Here is a 21,105-nt window from a genome sequence, read left to right as displayed (position 1 = left end):
AAGTACACTACGAAGGACACATCGTTTTTTAAGTACACTATGAAGTACACTACGAAGGACACATCATTTTTTAAGTACACTATGAAGGACACAATTTTTTTAAAGTACACTACGAAGGACCCTACGAAGGACACATCATTCTTTGTACACTACAAAGGACCCTACGAAGGACACATCATTTTTTAAGTACACTACGAAGGACACATAATTTTTTAAGTACACTACGAAGGACCCTACGAAGGACACATAATTTTTTTAAGTACACTACAAAGGACCCTACAAAGGACACATAATTTTTGAAGTACACTACGAAGGACACATAATTTTTGAAGTACACTACGAAGGACACATAATTTTTTTTAAGTACACTACAAAGGACCCTACAAAGGACACATCATTTTTGAAGTACACTACAAAGGACACATAATTTTTTAAGTACACTACAAAGGACACATCATTTTTTGAAGTACACTACGAAGGACCCTTCAAAGGACACATAATTTTTGAAGTACACTACGAAGGACACATAATTTTTGAAGTACACTACAAAGGACCCTACGAAGGACACATAATTTTTTTTAAGTACACTACAAAGGACCCTACGAAGGACACATAATTTTTGAAGTACACTACGAAGGACACATAATTTTTGAAGTACACTACGAAGGACACATAATTTTTGAAGTACACTACGAAGGACACATAATTTTTGAAGTACACTACGAAGGACACATAATTTTTGAAGTACACTACGAAGGACACATAATTTTTGAAGTACACTACAAAGGACCCTACGAAGGACACATAATTTTTTTTAAGTACACTACAAAGGACCCTACGAAGGACACATAATTTTTGAAGTACACTACGAAGGACACATAATTTTTGAAGTACACTACGAAGGACACATAATTTTTGAAGTACACTACGAAGGACACATAATTTTTGAAGTACACTACGAAGGACCCTTCAAAGGACACATAATTTTTGAAGTACACTACGAAGGACACATCATTTTTTTAAGTACACTACGAAGGACCCTACAAAGGACACATAATTTTTGAAGTACACTACGAAGGACACATCATTTTTTTAAGTACACTACAAAGGACACATAATTTTTGAAGTACACTACAAAGGACACATAATTTTTGAAGTACACTACAAAGGACACATCATTTTTGAAGTACACTACAAAGGACACATCATTTTTTTAAGTACACTACGAAGGACCCTACAAAGGACACATAATTTTTTAAGTACACTACAAAGGACACATAATTTTTTAAGTACACTACAAAGGACACATAATTTTTTAGTACACTACGAAGGACACATATTTTTTAGTACACTACAAAGGACCCTACGAAGGACACATAATTTTTTTTAAGTACACTACAAAGGACCCTACAAAGGACACATAATTTTTGAAGTACACTACAAAGGACACATAATTTTTGAAGTTCACTACGAAGGACCCTTCAAAGGACACATAATTTTTGAAGTACACTACAAAGGACACAATTTTTTAAGTACACTACGAAGGACACATAATTCTTTGTACACTACAAAGGACCCTATGAAGGACACATCATTTTTTAAGTACACTACGAAGGACACATCATTTTTTTTAAGTACACTACGAAGGACACATAATTTTTTAAGTACACTACGAAGGACACATCATTTTTTAAAGTACACTACGAAGGACACATCATTTTTTTAAGTACACTACGAAGGACACAAATTGATGTTAACGTTGTCTGCCCTGACTTGGGGGGGGGGGGCTGGCCTATTGTTTGGTGATGGATAACTATGTCTGACACTTTTTGGAAACCTTTTTTATTTTTGCAGTTACCTTAAAGGGTAACCCAAAAATACAACTTTCTGTCATCATTTTTTCTCCTTTGAGTTTTATCCAAACCTGTATACATTACTTTGTTCTGATAAACAGATATTTGGAAGAATGCTTGTTCTTGGCCACCATTGACTATTATACTATATAGTAGGAAAAAGTAGGGAAAATTACAATAGTAGTCAAAAGTGGCCCAGAACTAAATATCTTCCTTTGTGTTCAAACACAATATATTATAATGCAATTTCCTACTACAGCAGGCAATGGTGGCCAAGAACTGTTAGTAAAGTATTTCTGTTTGTTTAGTGTATTTCTGTTGTATGGAGGACTACGCATCTTTGGCACCACCTAGTGGTTAATGTAGGAATGAGCTGTTTCCATTGGTCAATTCTTCACTCAGTTTAGACAGATTTTTCAATATGATTTGAATTATGATTAAAATTTTTGTATATGGTACCCAGTTACAATACCTAAAATATAACCTTGTTCTCTTTTGTGTGATGACTACAGGTTGTGTATGATAATGAACATATTTTCATCTGAACATTGTTTAGTACTTCATGATGACATCATTTGTGTTTCTGGAATTCAACTAGTATTGCGATACAGGTTTGATTCCCTGCATACAGTATATTGATTAAAAGAACTGTAAATCACTCTGGATAAAAGCGTCTTCATTATGAGTGTATAATTGTTTCTATGTGGTTCCAAATCAATGCACCGACTTAGCCTACATACCATGCATGTTCCCGTCAGGCCCTGCATTCTTATTACCTAGATAATAATAATTAAAGGTCAAAGTCATCTTGTTTTTCAAACGTCAGGAATAATAAACAGGTGAAATGTCCAATTCATGTCATGTCACAATGAGATTAAACGGATACTTTGTAACACAATAGGCAAATATCACCCATTGTGTTCTTTGTGGTCCGAGCTGCAGGGGAGGATGTGCTTAAGAAGATTTAGGAGGAAAATTGTCATTTCGCTTCATTTGCTTAATTACCTAATTATCAGAAGTCTAATTACTCCCCTTTTAAGCATGATTGCATATTGAGAAGATGTTACATAATTTATAGTAATCCTAAATTAATTTGTTTCAGAGTGCTACTCTATCACAACAAGACCAAATCCACAAGGCATCAGTCATGCCACATCATAGATGTCAACACGTTCAAAACAAGATTAATTTTGTTTTACTTTTGCCCCATCCCTCTGAGAAACAAACTACAGTCTGTCAGTTTTAGACGGATTAGTAATTTTGTCCTCCATCTGTTGTCAAAATGAAAACTCAAATTATAGCTGGATTTTCACTAGACTCGATTGTTGTCAAAGAAATTTACAATAAGGATATTATTGAACCAAATCAAAGCTTGATTCCATTAGTCCAAATTAATTTAATTTACATTTGTATCTTTCATTTGGTTTATTTTGTGGCTTTGTCTTTTATTTTGACTGTGAATCACACTCAAAATACGAATTAAGACGCAGAGTTTGTAGCCAAAAATGTTAAATGGTAAAATGTGTAGAATTTAAATGATATCGATGTCGATAAATGTTGATAAAGGACACAGCGACGCTAAAAAATGTGGTTTAACATTTTTTTTAACCACGACGCTATTAGATTATTAATGATAATCTTAAATGTATTTATTTTATTTTGCCTTGTTGTGCAAGCACTGTCGAGCTTGTGCAGTGGCTGAAGCTTTTGCCAGAGGGGAACTGGAATCCCCTGGTTAGGCCTGGTTTCCCTCTGAGGTTTTTGGGGGGGTTCCTAGCCACCGTTTGCCTGCCCGGGGGGACTGCTAGAATTTAATAGTTTTATAAAATTAACACTGCATACAGGAATTTATATTCTGTCTGATATTTGACCTGTGTTTTGACTTGCATAACCTTATATGTTTTGCTTATAGTCAATATGTTTTCTTGTCTGCTTTGTAACAATGAAAATTGCTATATTGCTTAGTTAGAAAGCGCTATATAAATAAAGTTGACTTGACTTAAAAATCAAAGTTACTATTGTCAATAACAGTATATTGTGATACATGTGTTTACAAACGGTGACATAGACACATGCTATATTAAACACATCATTAATATTTAATATCCAGATGCTAGAATCATGTAATAATTGCTGTAATCTCTTATGCTGTTGTCAATAATAGTCGTCAAATTGTTACAGACTACTCAAGTTAATTAAAATAAAACTGTTTTTGCATACATAAGCAACAGATGACCTGCAATCATTTATTTGTTCATGTATCATTCGAAGAGTCTAATGTCAAAGAGGAAACTATTCATTTAAAGCATTGAAAAACTAAAGAGGCTTCGATGTACGTCCTGCCCTGTATGAATTTTTAATTAGTGGTGTGTATTCCAAAATGAGTATCTTTTTACTTTTGATTTGGTAGACAATAAGTCAAAATATAGCATGCTTCTATAAAGGGTGCATCTGTGATTGATGTAATCGTTTTCTGCCTACGGGTAGTGCAGTTTTTCTGGATAAGAATAGGGCATGAGGCCCCTTGACATGATTTCCATATGTCCGGAGACAGCACATCAATGCCTTTGTGCGACATCAAAACAGTGTTTTATAGATACACATAGTTGAGACGACAGATGTATTTCTGTTCGGTATTTGAATAAAGATACTTGATTATAACCTGAAAGAATTGCTGTAACTATCTACTGTATTATTGATACTCTCACGATTCAGTTTCCATAAATTGCGTTGATTTTGTCTCAAAAGTGTGTGAATTCAGCTCGTGTGTGTAGGATGCATAAAATACAGAGGGTGGCGCTGTCTATCCGCACAACACAACTGCATTAGGAAATTGGCTCCGTCCCGTAGAGATGCGATCATGATATATACACCGTAGTTCACCGTTACTTGAATTGTGCATTTCAGTCCTTGATCAAGGACAGTCAGACCTCTCTCTCTCTTTTCGAGATCTTAGATTAATGCTGCTCACACATGAATGTTAACCGGCCTATTGAACCGACCAATGATTGTTCTCTTCTTAATTATATACCTACAGGCCCACTTCACACCTCCAGCATCCTTTTGCAGTGCATAAAATCTCACTGAGAATGAGAATTACTTTGATAGTCTTCTTGAAATGTGCTTTTGAATGTCGGGAGTTTTGCAATTCAACTTAAATCAGTTTATTTGTTTATTTATATATGTAGGCCTACACGATTGCACCTTACTTCACAAGTCTGTACAATTTAAAACGAAGTATATAAGGCTGCTGTTAAAGCTGCACTTGTTTATTACGGGCTGTCCGTCTCCTACACTTTCACAACTACTCTAAATTCTAGGAAAAGATACAAATATATTTATTTCAGATGTTTTTATTCAATCAAATCTCCACCACACTATTAAATCAAACACATGTTTGTTAAACCGATCACACCAAAATAAAAAAGAAGCACACGGACTCTTTGCATACCACCCCTCTGTTAAATCAAACCCGCGTGCCTTTACACTTTTCGACACACGCACGCTTTTGTTTTGCAGCGCGATGAACGTTGTTTACCCCAGCAGGTGGATGTGACGTCACGGACCCAGAACATCAAAAAATAACAACATCCAAATCCGCGGTTCTCTCTCTTTTCTGTGCGCGTGCAAGGCGCAATAAAGTGCAATAACATCAGAAGCAGCTCACGTTCGCGGTCGGTGGAGAAAGGTGGCGTTAAACGTTCTCGAAAGGGCGACGCTTCTATACGGAGTGTTTGCAGTTGAAGTTAGTCCCGCCGGCGGAGTAATAGTTATTTACGGCGCTGTTTGTTGCACGCGCTCGCGGTACACAAGATCGCGTGAAGAGTTGCGATATTATCGCGCACGCGTCTGTCGGTCTCTAAACACCCCGGTAAGTTCACTCTCCTCCAGAATTCTCTCACATTTAAGGGCACGCGAGTTTGTCTTTGTTTTCTCTTTGCCTTGTTGTTTGGAACGACGCCGTTGACAAATGACCAAACAACTACATTAATCGCGTGCGTATAAACCGCTAGCCGATTCCTGTCGCAAAGACGGGCACGCGAACGGTTTTAGCAGCGACACTCGCACCTTTAGACACTTTTCAGAAGTTAGCCCCGTGGCTAGCTAACTTGGATGTTGCGCTGGTTATTTTGTATCGTGGAAGCAAAGTTGTACGGTTTCGCGAGGGCGCGACGTGATGCGTCAAAGTATCGAAAGTCGCTGCGCGTTCGCCATCGATGCCGTGAACGTTTGCGAGCCGAGATTTCTCACGGATCACAATGTTGGATCGGGGGCTTTTCCCCACGTGTTCCCTTAACCACAAATAACAGACTTGTAGTGGTGCGTGTCGACTTTTTTAACCGTTTAAACGAAAGCTGATCATATAGCGCACACTTGCAGACGTCCACAAAGTTTTGTGCAGTGTATCACCCGGCTGGGATGCGAGTTGTGAACTATTCTTCTTGTGGGATTCGCACCCTCCATCCAGTTCGTACAATGATCAGAACTTTCAGAATGAAGTATTGCTCGTGTAAAATAACTTAGTGAGCTGCCTACCTACTATCATGCATTCTTGTAACGCACAGGGATGCTGACTAGGTAGGAGACTTAACACGAATTTGGTTTTCGAGATGACTTTGTTGCAGCAAAATGTAACTCTGAAGTGTCTCATTGAAATCTGTGTCTGATTCTGTAAGTGTCCAAGATGTGAGTGTGCGAACTATGTTTTAATCATGTTGTCATGATGACTCATTCCTAGTGCGTAATACGCTTTTTTTTAACTCAAATCCTTTTATTTTAGTGTACTTTTTTAAACTCTATCCGTCCCTCGGTTTTGAAATGTATTCATCACTGCGTCCACTTATTATTTTCGGTCTCAGTGTTGTTTATTTAACATGTATTTTTAAACCCACACATTTATTTAACATTGTTAATGGACACAATTATTGTGCACCATCTGGTTTTTAAAGCTTTATGTTTGCATATATCCAAGGGTCAGATTCTTTTTTGAAATGTGAAAAGATGCTCCTTTCTGCATTTGCTCTCATTGTCAGGCTTCACACCCAGTCGATGTATTAGATGTTCGTAAGGTATCGTGATATAATAGAACAGAAAAGTTATAAACTGAAGCGAGAAATTATACGTTTTATAATTAACTCTTTTTTTTCCCACATTTCAATGATGTAATAAAGGTACTTTTAAAATGGGAAAGAACAGGAGAGTTCACACTTGGCGTTTGTGCGCCTCGGTTTCTTGGATAAGTCATTGTCTGAGGGAAATAAGAAGGAAAAATTAATGCTTTTTTGTATGAGCAGTAAAGTAAACAGCCTCCAACAAGCGAACCTTGACAACCCAGATTAAGGAAAACACTGGAGATCAAACAGCGCTGCTGCTGGGCTGTTGTCATGAGCTGCCCGAGAGAGAGAGAGAGAGAGAGAGAGACTGTTTGAACAGGCAGTGGAGTTTGTGTGCTCACTTATGCAGAAATGGACCTCTGTAAAAGCAGACTGGCCCAGGATTAAAGCACTGGGTGAACTTTTCTTTGCAACTTTTCAGCCCCGGTGCTAAACAGCAGGAGGACCTGAGTTATTTCACCCATTTGTCATGCGTGATGGAGTTGTACTACTGTACTTGCCTGTGGTAAAAAATACTCTTTTGTTTGTTGCAAGTCTAGTGAAATAATATTTCATTAAGGGCCTGATACAGTTACCGACACAGATGTGTGACATGACACTTTTTTTGTATTACAGGAAAACCTTGCAGATTTTGCATTTCAGATTTACTTGTAATCATGCAAAACGTGCATGATGAGTCAGATGCGCGGTGGTTGAGGCTTGGAAAGGTTATTAAAATGTTACTGTAGTGGAGTAAAGGGCACTTAAGGGAACTGTAATCTGAGATGATCTAGAGATTGAACTCAGGCTTCTGAGCAATGTGTGAGGTTGTACAATCTGGACGATAAAGGGGGATAGCGGCAGCATTCGGACAGCTGTTGTCCCTCTTCTTCCGTGTGGCTCGAGCGCTGGGCTGCCTGGCTTGAGATGCAGGCCATTGGCCAGATGCTGGACTGCTAAGGCTGAGGATGCAGCCAGTTTCTTGTTTCCATGGCAACTCTGGACGCTGTCGAGTATGATGTTTAGTGTTAATTATAGCTTGTTGTTGTCACCTTCAAAGTCACGCTGTGGAATCCAAGAATTTCATAATTTGCTTGTAAGCAGTCAGACTGCGAGACATGACTTTTTCCTCACACTTATCTCACCCACTTATTTTAAATGGACATTCTGGCGCATATGTGTGACAAGAAAGTTGAAATTTACATTTTATTGTGTTTTATATATATATATATATATATATATATATATATATATATATATATATATATATATATATATATATATATATATATATATATATATATATATATATATATATATATATATATATATATATATCTTTTTACATTTTATACAGGGCCAGTCAAACGTTTAGAAATACCTTTACACTTTTTTTACTTTTAAATATTAGTAAGCTATTGAAGAAAGAAAGAAATGCGGGAAGTAGGCATGTACTGACCAAATCAATTTTAAATACATTTTTTAAACATTTTTTAAAGTTTTTGTTGTTGTTGTGTGCACTGTTGACAATACCCTCAACCAACTTGCCACCTAAAATGCTTTCTAAACAGTAGTTGTTATAATGGCAGTGTTAGTTGATGCAGTTTAGTCATAACAATTCAGACCAACTATGTTTTTTATTAAAAACATTTTTATTTACATGTAAATACAATTTAAATGCCTCTGCATACATAATCTTATAGGCATTTGACCATATGTTTAAAATATGGCTAATATTATGGTGGAATAAGAATGAGAGGCAAATTCGGTCAACTGTGCCTGAACTTTCTACTGCTACTGTACATATTCAAATTGAGGAAGTAAAGTAGGTCGAGCAACATTTAAATGCATTTAAAAAAAGAGTACCCAGTGTTCTGTACTGTACAGGAAGGTCACTGATTCATGTTACCATCAAAATGCATTGTTGATGTAAGCTGTAGTGGTCTTGGATGTACTTCCATTGGATGGTAAAGCCAGATGGATTGGATTAGATGTTGAAACGGTGTGATACTCACAAGTCCCTTTATGCCAGCTGTGAAGTTGACAGCTAAGCAGGGATCAGCTCGCTGGATCAGTTCCTCGGCGTTCTTGCCCAGAAGAGCTGGAGATCATATGACAGATGTTAAGAAACTGTGTTGTTTATGATTTAACATCACTGCATTTGTAGACCTTTATGCAAATATTATTCACAGCTCTTTTTTTACAAAATTTTGAATCCATCGTTTGTGTAATAGAGGTCTGATATTTGCACTCCTACATTTTTCCAATGTCTTTTCCGGGGATCTTCACACCTGTGTTTTGCGCCAAGCCAGTTCAGGATGCTCTTATTGTTATTCTCTGGTCCTCATCAACCCTGTACAATTCAAACATAAGCAATGTTGGTGCAATAAATAATTAAGAACAAAAATATGATGAAATATCAACAGTTGCCTTGTAATTGAATTGTAATACGTTTCACACTGTTGGCTTCTGACCAGGATGATCTCGGGACTATACCTCACCCTGACAAAATAGTTTAGCACAGACGTCTGTTTTCCTGTTTTCGTCTGAACATTAGAGAGATGTGTAAACCATTTTTAATCATGTAAACTGACCAACACTTTCTACACTGGTTTTTATACGACAGGTAGTTGGAGACAAACACGGGAGTTGAGCATGATGTCAGTCAGTGACAGTTTCAAAGATGGTGATGGCGTATGTTGTTACATTTTGATGAAAGATTATAAAGACAAAATATTGTAGAAATGTGCACAGATAAATCATGCACAATAAAACCAGGAACGGAAATTGTTGTGGTTTTGGTAAAGATTTATTAAATCAGTGTGGAGTGTAAGATGTGCTATACAATTAAAATGATTTAAAAGGATAATTCAACCCAGAAATGAAAATTCTGTCATCATTTACTCACCCTCTTGTCTTTTCAAAGCTGTAAGAACTTCTTTCTTCCGCAGAACACCAAAGAATATATTTTGAAGAGAGGTGGTAACCGAACAGCGCCGGTTCCATTCACGTCTATTGTATGGAAACAAAACCAATGGAAGTGAATGGGGGCCATCGCTGTTCGGTCAACAACTTTCTTCAAAATATCTTCTTTGTAGAGATTTGAGAGAATATCAGCATCTTTAACTGTAACAGTGGAATGAAATTACATTTTTTCCAGTCAGATGACAGCCAATAAATATCATCCATTTGAATTTAAAGAGCTCTCGCTTTAAATAACGCTAGAGCTCTCGCTTTAAATAACGCTAGAATAATCCATCGATGCGGTTGCTAATATAGTTATTGTTATAGTTTATGTCCTTGGTGTGAACGCGCCTAAAGCGCGGTGGGGATAAGCCGTCGTGCATGTTGTGTTGGATGAATTCTTCACATAACATTGGAAAAAGTGAGTAAACGTGTTTGGATAATGCTAAAGTAGATTCTGATATTATTGACTGGTAATTAACGTGCGTTTTGTCTGTGTCTGGGAGTTGTTTTGTCTACGTCTGTGTGTTTGTGAAAGGGACATCTCTTAAGTGCCCTCCTTGGGAATAGAGTTCTTCCACCCTCTCAATAGCAGCCCGCTCTCAGTTAAAGAATGTTTAATCAGGAAACTGGCTCGAGTACTAATTACCTTATCATAGCGTGTATATGTTAATTAGTTTTGCACGTAGCTTTCCCTTTCTTCGCAATTGAATGTTCAAATGATGGAGGAAAAACTGACGGGGCTTCTCTTTGATCATCTGTTTACATCTGCGCGTCTTTATACCCAAACCTGCCGCTTTAAACCTCCCTGTTTGCTGGCCTGAACTTAGGAATTAGGGTGGTCTTAATTGACGTGTTGTTGCTTGTTTATTTGATGCATGTAAAACTGTATCAGACAGATCATTATGAAAGCACAGTAATTATCTTACACACTTGGCTCGGTGGCAAAGCCGCCTCGTTCACATGAAAGCGTATGCCCTGCGTCTTGTTTCCTTGCTGCTAGAAATCGACTGAAAGTGAATTGATCTGAGTCATTGTTTGAAAGGTGCTCCTGGACGCGGTCCAGGCTGAGCTGATGTTCTCTTAAGGGGAAGGATGTGTTTTATAGGTATCAGGCTTGTATCTGAGTTTGGCGTAGTATGTAGGGGTTACCACCATACAGGTGGTTTCTCTCTTGGTGCTCTAGTTTACCCAAGCAATCTGAAGTGTTTATTTAAATGCCTTGGCAACAGTATTAAAGTTCCAGCACACTTTGCATGTTTTAAAGAGACAGTTCACCCAAAAATGAACATTCGGTTGTCATTTACTCGCCCTCAAGATGTTGCAAATAGTTTTGGGGCACTTTCGACTTCTATAGAGGAAAAAATACAATGGTAGTCAACAGTGTCCCAGAACTGTTTCTTGAAAAGCATTGAATGGAAATCTTTAGGTGAACTGTCCCTTTAAATCAAGCAAGTGGTGATGTTTGATTAAAAATCATAAAAAAATGCTTTAAATGTTAATCCATGATTAATAAGGTAGTAAAAGCTTATAATTTGTTGATGTTAGCTAATACATTAAGTGATGTTAAAAAATAAAACTTTATTGTAAAATAAAATGACTTCTACTGTGAAACTTGTACTTGTTGTGAAACCGTCCGCCCCAGATTCAATTTAAGCCTACTTTTCTTTTCGTCTTCTTGGCAGGAAAGGCATTTTGAGTGTAGTGTATGATTGTTATAAGTAAAGCATTTGGAATTCACACTTTCTTTTTGAGAAAATGATCTCCGGTTATGACAAAAGGTGGTTTTCTCTTTTGTTGTAGCACCATTTGTTGGTTTTCAGCAGGTTTCAAACTACGTCTTTCCTGTGCAAATCCAAACTGCTAGTGTCGAAAAGAGATCTGAGAAATGTACTTGGGGATTACTGGATATTTCTCTAAAAGCATTCTGATGTTATGAATGAGCATAATGTACGATCGTCTAGCGCGTTGACTGATCAATCGTCCAAAGCCGAATGAACTCGAAAATGAGAGAATCAATCTTATGATTTAATTTTATAGAGCTGCGAGATGGGAGTTTTGAGAGCATTTCTGTGTACCTGAGATACAATTGTTTACAGTGATTGAATGGATCGTTTCGGGAGCTTTTTCACTTGCATTTTGTTGGTATACACACAAGGCTTGGTTACTATGATGTATTATAATGGTTAGAACAAATCTCAGTGATGTAAAAGAAAAATGACTGCATATTAAAAAATAAAAGCTTTTTGTTTGCTTCTTGATTGATAGTCATGAAAAAATTAGATTTCCTACTTTTAAGACTAGTAACATATTGAATGTTGATGGTTTTGTTTTTGTGGTTTCAGACTTTTTAAAGAAGCAAAGGGGATTTGAGCAGACAGTCTACGATCGTGTGTCATAGCAGCTGAACTTCCTCCGGAGACAGTAAGAAACATTTTCTCTATTACTGTTACACCAGCTCAATTTCTTAACGTCTGTCTACACTTTCTTTTTTGTCAGTTGAACTCATGACAGACAGATCGCAAAATCATTCAGAATCATAACAGAAACATTCTTATTCCAACATCAATTCAAAAACAGCCTTACCAATAAATAATGCACAATTTATGTATTCTGTGTTGAGTAATTACTGTTAAAAATGTCTTTTTATTTTGAACACATTAAAATATATTTAAAGTATACTGTATATTATATTGTACATTAAACATTATATACATTCATAAAGGTGGCCTATTAAGGGAATAGTTCACCAAAAAACAAAAAATTAATGGGGACCATTTTTGGGTGAACTATCCCTTTAACTTCACGCAGCACCGACTGTTAAAATGAAAGTTATTGCCCTTGTGAATTACTTTTCCAACCCTCAGTTCTGCATTGTGTTCCTCCTGTCATTTATTCTAAAGTGTAAATGGTTCTTCAAACCCATAACATTATTAACAACTGGTTTACCGCACAATTTCTAAACCGCTTGCTTAAGTAAAATGTGCCTGGTGTCCCAATTGGCGCATACGTCCCCTGTTTATGAATAACAAAGCCATCGTACCCGCTATATTGTCCATTCAAAACGCAGTCCGTAGTAAATAAATAAATTGTCGGATGTTATTACGCTTACCGAGTTGTGTTTCGCATGGTTTAACATCACAAGCTCGCCCCCCGTCAGGGCATGTGACAGTCCCCTCTCATTTTTACACGCACCGCACAGTTTGGATGACAGTAGTAACTGGCAGTCGAATAACCAAATTATTTAGTCATGGGTTTTAAACGGGTACGACGGCAAATGGATGTCAAATAAATGATGCAATTTATTCCCCCTTTTCTCCTCCTCGCCAGGCGGGCTGCCACGGGACTTCTGCCAGCCTTAAATAAGTGTTACCCAGATGGCACTCGCACGACGCCCACTTGGTTACAGAATTGTTCCGCGGGAATAACTCGGCTTGCCACAACAAGCAATAGGTCAATTGAGCAGCGAGCGCCTGTTGCTGACCCGTTTTGCATATGCAAATCTGCTAATGTTTTGTCATTTCGGTAAATTTCAGGGGAAGGCGAGCTCTCAGGGGTTCCTAAATGAATTGGAAAGGAGCCCAGTTAATGAGGGCGGAGGGGTGAGGTAAAAAGGAGACACTCACTTCCTCGGCTCGCTTCCTTTTTGCGAGTACAGTGCATCACTTCCAAGCGCCTGGGCTTTGCGGACCCTGCGGTAAAGGGAAATGTCTGTAGTGGGGCTTTGGTGGTAATGGGATAGTCCGGTGGGCACTAGGATAAGTGATTTTTCCCTCTCTCACTCCCTTTATCACCTTTTAAACACGGTTGTATTTTTAGGAGGTGTGGAAGACAATGCCATGCGTTTTATCTTTTTTTACTCCCTCAAGCACTCTGCATCCCCTTTCAGCATCTATTTATTCTTCTCTGGCTGTTTTTCATTTCCTCTCTTTATACTTTCTTCTGATCTGTGCATCTGCCGTTTTCTCACTTTCACCTTCTAATACCCCCCCACCACCCGTTTTCCTTCCTGCCATACTTTTACACTAGACTTCATTGGCTGTAAGTGGTGTCACGAATCACATCATCAATTGCTGTGCTTTTATTGGTTCATAGACTGCTGTTATAGGAGCAGTCGCACTTCAAAAAATTGCAAAAGCAGTTTATTGGTCATAGGTATACCGGTCATATTAAGCAAACCAAAACCACATGACATCACAACAAATTTGATTTTTCACAAACTTTGTCTCAGAATTATATAAAGAGCACCCAGCTTATGTGAAGTGATTCAGTTGATGTGAACATTCAATGCTGTCGACAGCAGAGACAGAGGACAATGTACAGATACTTTTCTGCGGCCAGGAGTTAAGTAAACAATCCAACAATCCATTGCCCTGAAAAGTTGCTCGGCTTACAACATCAAAAACTAGAATTAGGTTTAGCATTTTGAAAGTCACATTAAATCATCCAATAAGAAGGTTTATGTCACTTTCCTACTGGCAGCCTGATATGTGGTTGTATGAAGTAGAACAAATTGAATGATTGCCATCCATCTCAAATACATTTGGATAGGCAAGGCAAGTTTATTTATGTATCACATTTCATACACAAAGGTAATTCAAAGTGCTTTACAAAAAAAGTTACGCTCTAGATGCATTGCTAACCATGACCAAATGTGAAAGAGGTGAAGTAGTTGGGGCGGTAGACAGTCAACACGATTGAATATAATGTATGTTTGTAGTTCATCTCTCCATCATGTGTTTTCTAAGAAGAGGAACCAAATTGATTGAATCATTAATTATGTTTGTTATTAAAGAGAAAGTTCACCCAAAAATAACAATTTTGTCTTTTATTTACGCTCATGTCATTCAAAACCGGTAAAGTCTCTCATCTGTGGAACACAAAATAAGTTATTTTTAGAAATGTCTCTAAGTTTTGTGTTCATACAATGTAAGTGAATGGGGGCCAGTGTTGTTTGGTTACCAATGTTCTTCAAAATATCTCCGTTTGTGTTCTGCAGAAGAAATGAAGTCTTTCTAATGGCACGGGGTGTATAAATGATAAAATATGTTTTTTTGCAGGAGCTGTCCCTTCAATATTTTTCAATCCTATTTGTATTGTAACCCTTTATGGTTATATCGAAGGAGGGGACCAGGATATCATTTATTCCGGGGGAAGATCACCACCTTGTAACCATGATGACCTGCTGAGGGCCCTATGTATGCACATTTTAGTATTTTCTTCAGGGAGAAGTACATATTTACTTTACTAGCTACATGCAGGTCTACTTAATCTAAGAGTTTCTTTGTTGAGACCCTCTCCAAACGTTGATGTTTTTATAAACTTGTATTGGAAAAAGAGAAAATGTAGCATAGTATTGTTAGGTCTGAATAGGTCCATAAAAATATACATAATTTTAAACACTTTTTGGATTTGTAACCCATCTCTGTGCATTTGATATTGAGATCACAGTACTGTAAGATTCGAGGGTGTCAAGCCAAATGTTTCGTCATCCAGGAGACATTGCTGTCTTTTTACAGGCAGTTAAAACGATCGTTATTACAAATAACGGCAATAATTGGATGCGCGTATAACCTCAATCATCAGAATGTAAATGCCGCATTGTCTTTTTATGAATTTAATTATATCACAGCATGTAATCGACCATAAACCCAAACAAAACAATCGCAACAGATATTAACAAGCTCAGCATGATAAGGTAACAATCTTCTAAACTGATGTGTAATCTCCATACGCAACCCCCCCTAACCTCGTATTTGCTCTTGTGCGATCTCTTTGAGAGCGTAAGAACTCTCTAATGTAAGATGTCTCTTACTGCCCAGAGAATAACCTCTCGATCACACCGCCGGCGTTCTTTTTAAAAGCGCAAAGAAAGATGAATTTGGGCCATAAAGGCCCGTATCACAAGAGCTTTTTATCCTAAATGGTCCTTAGAATTGTTATCTATAGGGATGGCGCATTCCCAGCACTGTCATGTTCAATCAAGTGTCCACTTAGCCGCGGCATGGAGTAATTGTCCCCAAGTGGGCCACACACTGACCTGTTAATGCCTGTGTTGACCCACTAACCTTGTCAGAACGTCTAAGCGAAGAGCTCTAAATCATTCCGATCTCCTCCGGCTCTTTTTGAGCCGCAGGGTCAACAGGGAGACCGCAGCGGGCGGACCACTCCCTTAAATTGTCCCGTCTTGGGTAGGTCATGAGGGGAGTCTTGAAGATGGGGTTCAAATTGGATAGAGATCCACACTTTTTGATTGTGCACCATGAGTGAAGTGGCAGAAGTTATAGAGTATTTACTGAAATTAGAATACTGTTAAAAATGAGATGTGTAGAGTTTCTGAAGTAGCTGTTATATATAAAACATGTTGCCATGCTGCCATGTTGTCGAAAGTTGCGACGCAGTTGGTTGTTTATGCATTGCTATATAGTTGCTAATTTGCTCAACATTCATCACCCAAATCTCTCTCTCTCTCTCTCTCTCTCGCCGCATGCTTTTCAGGGAGAATTGACCAATAAGGGAATAAGAAAAGTTGTTACGTAATGATTTTTCATGTTCGAAAAAAAAATTCCGCAACCTGTACTAACACTGGGGGAGTGTATCGCGCACAGAAGTCCAACTCATTTTTTGAAAAGTTGACAACACGTCTAACATTGTAAATAAGTCAGAATGCATGAAACACCGTTGCAGAGTGCTTTAACAACATTTTTCAAAATATCTTTTCTGTTTTGCGGAAGAAGAAAGTCACATTAAACAGTTTTGAGATGACAACAGGGTGAGTAAATGATGACCAAATTTTATTTCGGTGAACTATCACTTTAAATCAATTTTGTTTTTAATAAACCAATAGTGTCCTGTCAAAAATCAGGTAGCATCAGTTTGTTTTAACCCTATAGATTCCCCTGTTTTTGATCGTGTATCTCTATGTCATGGATGGGTTGATTGCATCTCTGAGATACAGCAAACACAACGAGTGTGGTATGTTTCTTCACACACTCTTTACAGTTGTGGGAAACTTGACACACAAATAAGTGGCAATTATCAAGCTGGTAACTGGCTTTTCTCAGAGACTGACAGGGATTGCAATCTGTGTGAAATGCTTGGATTAAAACCACATGTTGTGGATGCCGATGGGAGTTGCATTGAACAGCTGCTGTGTACAAATCCAGCAAAATGAACTTGTTGTCTGTGTGCGTCCAGAGGGTAGTATTTTGTTAGGAGTTGCTTGTTTAGAGCTCAGGAAATGTTTAAAAGGGATACTCCACCAGAAATGAACATTCTGTCATGAATTACCCCCGCCCCCCCGCTTGTTATAAATCTGTATACATTTCTTTGGTTGAACCCAATGAAAGTTATTTGGAAAAATGTTAGTTCCTACTAGTGTTTGGCCACCATTGTCTACCATAGAAAACATGACAATGGTAGTCAAAAGTGCCCCTGAACTGTTTGCTTTCCTAAATTCTTCAATTGAACAACAAATATATACAGTTAAGTTCTTCTACTATGGTAGTCAATGGTACCTCAGAACTGTCAGTTGCTAACATTCTTCCAAATATCTTTCTTTGTGTTCAACCGAATAATAAAATGTATACTGTACATCCCTAGCCCTACAACCAGTACAACCAATTTACAATGCTTTTAACAAGCTTTTGAGTGAGACCATATAAGTTCACAAGAATCAGCCACTAATTAACTAAAATGTAATATAATTACAAATTGTTGTTAGACTGTGTTGAACTAGCCTCATTAAAAGGGCAGATCACCCAAAAATAAAAATTGTCAACATTTACTCTTCTTCACATATCTTATTTTATGTTCAAACAGAACAAAGACCTTTAGAAATCAGTCAATGGTGGTGAAGAACTTTTTGGTTTCAAGCATTCATCCAAATATCTGTCTCTTGTGTTCATCAGAACAAAGAAATATATACAGATTTGGAACACCTTGAGGCCGAGTAAATGAAGACAGAGTTTTCATTTTTGGGTGAACTGTTCCTTTAAACAGGGCTTCAAAAAAGCCAAATAACTTGCTAGTCGATGCTTAAAATTTGAAGTTGACCACATCCGTACTTTAAATTGTTCTCTCTCCCCCTTTACCTGTTGTAATTTACTATTGTCCTTTTTAAACTTGAATTTTTATCCACACAATAGCGCGAGAGTCATAAATAGCAGAGAAGGGGTTGAGGGCTCTTTTGGGACTGGTGTATTTTGCACAGAAATGACAGGAACGCGGCCGGCTAATCAGTGCGGCTCTTATCAAAAGCTGCTGAGCGGAGGAATGCGACCGGCTAACGGGGTTAGCGCTAGTTGAATTCCACACAGATGAATTACATGGAGATGAGCTACGAGGCTCGAGTTTTTTGGCCTGATATGAACATATTTTGAATATTTGTTCTTTGCGTGTGCTTGTGAGTTTTCAACATTGAAATGGCAATGTTTTATTTTTAAATCAAAGAATAGTTCATTGTAACAAAGCAACAAGAAGTGTTTAATGCAATAAAAAAATTGCTGTATTTCAGCAAAATAATAAGTATTATTTCTTATTTTTAGTTTTTAGCTAACTAAATGGTGAAATTTTATTTTTTAACGATTGCAATTGATGACATAAGTTAATTTTATTTTGCGAACACAATTTTAAATTGTGTAAGTATTCAATTTATGGTCATTTTATATAAAATATATTTTAAACATTTAATTGTCATTGCATATTGCTAAATCACTATTTGCTTTCAAGTTCGTCACTACACAGCTGCATTAGATGACAGGAATTCCTCATTTGTTTCCTATTGGCGGTGGTGGAAATAGTACTGGAAATTTGTACTCAAGTACAAGAACTGTTACTTTGCGGAAATCTTTCGCAGTATTAATGACGTCTTATTTAAGCGAATCGATCTGTGCAAGAAATTGAACGTTATTTACAACATTATAACTGGCAATGCACAGTTTGCGTTATTGCTTCAGATGCGTTCCAATCGCATATGTTCCCTACTCACTTATAAGGGCAGAGCGCATGATGTAGAGACACTGGAGAGAGATGGACAATTTAACCTCACGATATAGCCATTTGGATGACACTTGGCGAACGGAGTGATACAGGATCTCAATATTTCTCCATATCTCGGACGAGCCTTCGTATTGTGTCCCTTTGCCGCAGTAATGTTCAAATGCGCAATTTAGTTTGTGTGACACAAGTTTTCTATGCGCAATTTGAGTGGATGGGGTCACGTGACGGGACTGACTGTTCTCCTTAGCCAATCACAGGAAAATAAAACGTATAAAGTAGCGACGACAATATGAGGAAAAATAGCACAGTAAAAGTACCGATAAAAAATACTCTAGTAAGAATACGGTTTTAAAACTACTTAAAAAAGTAAATTTCCTGAAAAAAAAACATCCTTTATACCATAATTTGAGTATTTGTAATTCGTTACTTTACACCACTGTCTATTTGTCATCTTCTACTCTCTCTTTCTCTTTTCCGCAACCTTCGTTTTGCCCCCTTTATCTTTCACTCTCTCTGTGTAAATAGGAAAACACCTCACTGAACACTGACCACTGCAATGAGCCTTTTACTATGCAGATCACCTTTGCTTGGACTTCGCTGATTGGTCGGAGCTACGTGTCACTGACTTACGGGATCTGACAAAACGTTCCGGAGAAATCTGTCAAGTGTCTGCGTGGCCGCAGCAGTTACCCAAATGACTTGTCTACAGAGTCACTACCATTCATCACAACAGAGCAGCAGATTTATGCTGATTATAAGATGGCGTGTGTAAATATCATGAGAGTCATGAACGCTTTTTGTAAAAAATCTGAAAATGTATTAAGATGCATTTAGGTCAGTCCTGGAATTAATTTGTCACCAAATTAAGCATCTGTGGTCGGATTTCATCACGTTTCGCATGTTTCTTTCTCATTTGAGTCATCATCCAGGTTTATGTGGGTTGAGTGAATTTAAGGTACTTTCCCCACCTTACGGAATGGTATCAACTCCTGTTTGTAATTTTGCTGATGTTAATATGCACTCGTGTCCTCTTGTAATTTTTTCTTTTCGGCTTGTATTTCAGATTGAACTAGCCGCGTCCAATGGTTGCGCCTCCTACTGCCTTTGCTGAATTCTGATTGGAACAATGGAATGTCAATCTCGTCAAAACAAGTGACCGGTATGTTATCTTTAGAGTTTGTACAGATAAATGTGTTAAAGTAGAAAAAAATCGCACATGCACGAGTACGTGTATAAAACGCTCACACTGTGTCACAAAATGGTTGCAAAGTCTATTTAGTCGCAGTCTGGAGCCCTGTATGTTTTTGACTACCCTGTGGAAGAATTTATTGCTCGAATGTTGCTCTTTCATCGACTGAGATTTTATTTAAAAAATGTATTAAATTCACTGGAGAAATAAACAACAGAAATGAGACATTTGAAAACATTCTTTTCAAGCTTTTGTGGACAGCGTAGTATCAAATATGATTATGGTTTATAATAAAGTCTCTTATATTTTATACATTGTTGTGATTGTCCTAAGTAGCAAAACAAAAGTGCTACAGTCTCAGTATGCTGTTGTTTATATTCTTGCTATTTTGGGAGAACAATTGAGACGTTAGTTAATGGTTTCATTAAAAATTCACACATTTTTCATGTGTATTTTAGCTTTTTCTACTAATACATAACTACAAAAATTTAAAATTTCTTTACAATTAAATTACTAGAGATTTTTTTTATGAAAATCATTTGATGAGAAGCAATTGAGACATTAAAGAAATCTCATTCGTGTGTAAAACTAAATGTTCTGCTAGAGTACATTATAAATAAATATTTGATCTGCCTCTCTTCTCTTCACACTTTGGTGGGTAGTTCTGCCAATTTGCCTTTGACCCAGTTTTCATGTCACTGTCCCATCGCACTTATGTTTCACCGTCAGTCACCAGTCTTCCTGTCGCGACTGGCAGAACACTTCTCTGCGACGTGGTCCTGGCACGACGCCAGTTTCCTGCCTTTGGCCCCGATGAGAAGCGAGAGTGACATTTGTGCCGATGTAATGGAATACTGCCGCAATTAAATCCCCGACCACGAAGTCGCTCCTTTCCGTGGTCTAGCATCCCTCCCCTCCTCATCCACAGGAGGGAAGGCCGGGATGATGAGAGCGTCTCAGCACGCCATCCCTTTCTCCCACTCGCCACATCACTTTTTGCTTTTAG

The 21,105-nt window shown here is 37.7% G+C and overlaps 1 protein-coding gene across 4 annotated transcripts in view; it reads left to right on the top strand.

The window, feature by feature from the left end:
* Positions 1-5,413: 5,413 nt before the first annotated feature.
* Positions 5,414-21,105, top strand: part of foxp1b (forkhead box P1b) — a 153,451-nt gene continuing 137,759 nt past the window's right edge. For all 4 annotated transcript variants that reach the window (XM_079461264.1, XM_079461255.1, XM_079461262.1 and 1 more), the window contains exons 1-3: positions 5,414-5,724; positions 12,256-12,334; positions 19,974-20,069. The gene's annotated coding sequence lies outside the window, so the exon portion shown is untranslated. The remainder of the gene's footprint in view (positions 5,725-12,255; positions 12,335-19,973; positions 20,070-21,105) is intronic.

The sequence above is a fragment of the Barbatula barbatula genome (genome assembly GCF_947034865.1).
Source record: "Barbatula barbatula genome assembly, chromosome: 7".
Classification (NCBI taxonomy): domain Eukaryota; kingdom Metazoa; phylum Chordata; class Actinopteri; order Cypriniformes; family Nemacheilidae; genus Barbatula; species Barbatula barbatula.
Note: the sequence above shows the minus strand (reverse complement) of the source record. Positions and strands in the feature narration are given on the sequence as shown.